A 5,703-nucleotide genomic window follows, 5' to 3' on the forward strand; every position below is an offset into this window, starting at 1 on the left:
ATCTCCCGCAAAGGGATTAGCTAGAAGTTTCTCTACCATACCCGAAGGAATTTCAAAGTAAACATTTTCAGTAGGTTCAGTAGGTTGAGGAGCAACTCTTTGCTCTACTGGTCGGGGCGAAGATGCCCCGAACAAGCCCCTCAAAGGATTAGTTTCCATAGTAACAAGTGACAGTAAATTTCAGCACACTATATAAATGTTTCCTTACCAAGTTCCACTCACCAAAGGCGCTTCACTCCCTGGCAACGGCGCTAGAAAAGAGTCTTGATGACCCACAAGTGTAGGGGATCTATCGTAGTCCTTTTGAGAAGTAAGAGTGTCAAACCCAATGAGGAGCAGAAGGAAATGACAAGCGGTTTTCAGTAAGGTATTCTCTACAAGCATTGAAGTTGTAGGTAACAGATAGTTTTTGATAAGATAATTTGTAATGGGTAACAAGCATTGAAAGTAAATAAAGTGCAGCAAGGTGGACCAATCCTTTTTGTAGCAAAGGACAAGCCTGGACAAATTCTTATAATGAGAAAAGCGCTCCCGAGGACACATGGGAATTATCATCAAGCTAGTTTTCATCACGCTCATATGATTCGCGTTCGTTACTTTGATAATTTGATATGTGGGTGGACCGGTGCTTGGGAACTGCCCTTTCTTGGACAAGCATCCCACTTATGATTAACCCCTATTGCAAGCATCTACAACTACAAAAGAAGTATTAAGGTAAACCTAAGCATATCATGAAACATATGGATCCAAATCAGCCCCCTACGAAGCAACGCATAAACTAGGGTTTAAAATTCTGTCACTCTAGCAATGCATCATCTACTTATTACTTCCCAATGCCTTCCTCTAGGCCCAAATAATGGTGAAGTGTCATGTAGTCGACATTCACATAACACCACTAGAGGAGAGACAACATACATCTCATCAAAATATCGAACGAATACCAAATTCACATGACTACTAATAGTAAGACTTCACCCATGTCCTCAGGAACAAACGTAACAACTCACAAAGCATATTCATGTTCATAGTCAGAGGGGTATTAATATGCATTAAGGATCTGAACATATGATCTTCCACCAAATAAACCAACTAGCATCAACTACAAGGAGTAATCAACACTACTAGCAACCCACAGGTACCAATCTGAGGTTCTGGTACAAAGATTGGATACAAGAGATGAACTAGGGTTTGAGAGGAGATGGTGTTGGTGAAGATGTTGATGGAGATTGACCCCCTCCCGATGTGAGGATCATTGGTGATGACGATGGTGATGATTTCCCCCTCCCGGAGGGAAGTTTCCTCGGTAGAACAGCTCCGCCGGAGCCCTAGATTGGTTCCGCCAAGGTTTCGCCTCGTGGCGGGGGAGTTTCATCCCGTAAGATTGCTTATGATTTTTTCTAGGATAAAAGATTTCATATAGCAGAAGATGGGCACCGGAGGGCCACCAGGGGGCCCACGAGGCAGGGGGCGCGCCCTGTAAGGGTGGGCGCGCCCCCACCCTCGTGGCCAGGGTATGGGCCCCCTCTGGTACTTCTTTCTCTCAATAATTCTTATTAATTCCAAAAATGACTTTCGTGGAGTTTTAGGAGTTTTGGAGCTGTGCAGAATAGGTCTCCAATATTTGCTCCTTTTCCAGCCCAGAATCCCAGCTGTCAGTATTCTCCCTCTTCATGTAAACCTTGTAAAATAAGAGAGAATAGCCATAAGTATTGTGACATAACGTGTAATAACAACCCATAATGCAATAAATATCGATATAAAAGCATGATGCAAAATGGACGTATCATTTTATGCTCCGGAGGCCACCGCCCTGGGTGTCCCTCCGGGCGCTTCTCCTCCTAAGGACCGCCCCTCGAGGCCCGGCCGGCTTCGCTTGAATCTTGAATCGCTCCGCAAGAGGAAAGGATCTCCGTGCCGCAGTGGCGGTGCCCGTCGACCGCTGAAGCTGAGGAAATACATGGCTGTGGATGAGTAAGTACCTTCATTTGTGATCCCTTGCGTGCCACGTTCTTTTGTGACCAGCGCCTCGCAGGGTCCCTGTGACGGCGAAGCCTCAGGAAGGGCTCCCTTCCAAGGATCATGGCTCGATCCTAGTGCGCAACCCCCCATGCCCTGGATCCGCCCAAGGCGAGGGGCCGACTCCAGCCGCCGGGTGCCGCAAGGGAGCCCCGGACTCGAGCCTCCTACCTCCTTCTTCCGCGACCCGACCTGGGGGGTAAGGGACGCATCGACAGCTCTCCCTATCACTACAAAAAAATACACTTCCGTGATGATACGTGTTTGTCATAGTAGGTCGCGTTTTTTGTCATGCATGTACATCCATGACAAATTTATGACAGAATCAAGATAGTCATACCTGTGCTGTCGTAGAAGTGTTCCATGGCATTACCAAAATTATCATCATGGAAGTGTCCACTTCCATGACGATAAATCACGCGTCACAGAAGTGCTTTCGTCAAGGGTGACCGACACGTGGCATCCACCGTAACGAAACGCTGTTAAGCTATCGGGTCGGGTTTTGGATCCGATAACCCGTTAACAGTCCCGACCAATGGGGATTTTCCACATGTAAAATCATCATTGGCTAGAGGAAACACGTGTCGGCTCACCGTTAGGACAGATGTCATCCGCTCATTGGACCGAAGGCGCCTATGATACAGCGACACGTGGCACGGCCCAATAGAGGCCCATTCCCGTGAAAAGGCCGGCCCGTTTGACTTGGTCAAAAGGTGGCAGGCTGGCCCATGGAAAGCCTGTTAATGGTCTATTCGCATATAGCCCATTTACAGCCCGCTAACCCAGGGCCCGTTACGCCCTATCCGAATTAGACCCAATAGCGTCATCTGGGCCGTCCAATATGATTCAGCCCGTTTTAACTTCCGGCCCATGTGTCGCCCATGACTTCTTTTGGCCCGTATGAGGACCTTTGTAACTCTTGGCCCATTAACGGCCCATGGTGAAACTGGCCCGTAATGAACAGTGTATCACTTTATACCCATTAATGACCCGTTATTCCATTGGGCCGTTTCCAGCCCAAGTTATCTTTCGGCCTTCTCAGGGCCCATTGATTCTTGGGCTCATTTGCAGCATTCGGTTAAATACGGCCCATTACTGTCATTTTCTGCTTGTGGGCCAAATTCAGCCCGTCGTGACAGTCGGCCCGTTTGCGGACCGTTAATACATTGGGCCATTTTCATGTCAAAAAAACACGTTGGGCTGTTTTCATATAGTTACCAAATACGGCCTATTAACGGCCCGTTATGGTCCACGAATAGTACGGCCCATGATTGGTGAAATGATGATACGCCCCGTAGAAGGCCCATGGATCCTACGGCCCGTATGAGGCCCATGGATAGTACGACCCGTAGAAGGCCCATGGATCGTACGGCCCGTAGAAGGCCCATGGACCCTACGGCCCGTAGAATGCCCATTGATCCCTAAGGCCCGTATAGAAGGCCGATGGATCCTACGGCCCGTATAGAAGGCCAATGGTCCTACGGCCGAACGAAGGCCCATGGATCATAAGGCCTACAGGAGGCCCATGGTTACAACAGTCCGTGTGTTGCCATGATTATTTTGGCCTAGTTACCAAAAATAGGCTATTGTGGCCACTAGAAAAACACAAAAAAAGAACTGCAGTGACTACAAGCAAACAAGTAAACAAGACAATAAGGAGATAAATAAGCAAGGAATTAAGGCTAGCCTATTACCGCTATTACACATATTACATCCACTGGGCATCAAAGTTCGCCACCAGTGCAAATATAGGGAACAAAGTAGCATATTACATACACTGGCCGTCAAAATTGGCCACCAGTGCAAATAAACGCGGCAGCAAAACAAGAGCATAACTGAAACAACTTCAGAAGAGCTCAAGAAATGTTATCCTGGGTATCAACCATGCTGGCAATAAGCTTAGCAAGCTGATTAGCTTTGTCCTGTTTGGCGCTAAAATCCTCCAACGCTTGCTGTTGCGCGAGAAAGTGTGCATCTGAATGCTCCAGGGACTTCCGCAGTCCTTCCGCTTCTTGTCGCAGCACAGCTGATTGATGTCTTTCAGCTTGTAGTTGAGACTCAAGAAACCGAACTGATCCAGATAGTGAGTTTGAATAGCTTGTGCAAGCGGTAGTGGCCAGTAACTCGAACACTAAACCAAGACAAGACTTTGGGGTTGTCTCGCTGTCTTCAAGATAGTCTTCCTTAGCTATTTTATCAGCTTTGTTGGAGACCAACAAGGATGTGGCACTATCCTGAACCTTATCTGCATTACTTCCTTTACCACTGCTTAATAAGGCACTCTTCCCCAATATTCTGTCAGCATTCTAAAAGAAGAAACAAGCAGACACATAACAAGTTTAGCATGTACTAGTATATGAAACTCATTTCGGTGAACCAGTTCATTAGTAAGGTGGACAGGATTAAACTACCAAGTCTTCTATTGCCAAGTACTAGTACATAATAAAAGCATGAAACAAACATATATCTATGTCCTATGGTCACTGCATTGTCTTGCCAAATCAAAATAGAGACACGGTTCAAATCATATCAGTTCAAGACAAAGCAGCAATGAAAGAATACAAAGCGTGGGAAACTACATGGCACAACAAGATTTCAGATGGGTACCACGGGTCTACATGTACAACAACACTATTGGCTCTGTTGTGATGCTAGTAATATGCATGATATGAAAGTCAACTGTATACACAATTGAAATTGAAATCAACAAAGCTATTGATAAGAGCAAACCTGTTAAAGAAACATGCGTGAACATACCTGCTGTGCCATTGGAGTTTCGATTGGATCCTTCAATTTAAAAATAAGTTTGTATGAGTAAATACAGTGATACAAGAGCAAAGCAATCATAGTTAAAAAAGGCGCGTCTAAGCGAGCGCTTAAGCGCGCCTAGGCTCTAGGCATTGGCAAAACGCATTGCGCATAACTACGCATAATCTGTGCATAACTGTGCATAAGCATGTGCTTTGGTCAGTAAAGCGCAAGGCGGTGGCAAAACGCACAATTAACGCCTAGCGCTTTTTTGAACTATGATAGCAATGGAATCTTAAATTAGAACGGTTGTTCTTTAGGTTTAGGCACTTGTTCTACATGAACAGAGTACAGTAAGACGCAAGAATAAAATACTTAAAAATAGAAAATGAGCTCATAGACCTTACCACATTCTTGGTTCGGGACCAGTACAGAACAAGGCGTTCCCAGTCATCGTCCAGTAAATGTGTCTCAGGAGAATGTAAGGGAATTTGATGAGTTTCTTTGCCAGTGAAGTACGTTTTCTTAAGGTAATTCCGATACTGCCACCAAGCATTCTTGAAGATAGCAGAGGTATTAGCACAGGTTACCTCATCCTGAGTTTCCAAATCGGTCCTTCTCTATAGAGAAAAATGGGAAAATTTGTTGTATTATAACCATCCTGGACGTAGGATGTATGGGACGAAGCAAAGTAATTGCCATGAATAACATTACTTACACATAACTCCTGGACAAACACCTGCAACTGGCATTTTCCTTCATCTTCAGTATAATATTTCCAAGATGTGAAGATACACACATACGATTTAACAACATCAAATGCGATAGATGCTAAACTACGACTAGCTGGTTGTGCTTCCTCCACAGGAATAGGCGTACTAACTGGTTGAGTTGGGGATCGCCGTGATAGTACTGGCCCTTTGGGCACTGGAGCTGCCT

Source organism: Triticum aestivum, chromosome 3B (assembly GCF_018294505.1).
Source record: "Triticum aestivum cultivar Chinese Spring chromosome 3B, IWGSC CS RefSeq v2.1, whole genome shotgun sequence".
Classification (NCBI taxonomy): Eukaryota; Viridiplantae; Streptophyta; class Magnoliopsida; order Poales; family Poaceae; genus Triticum; species Triticum aestivum.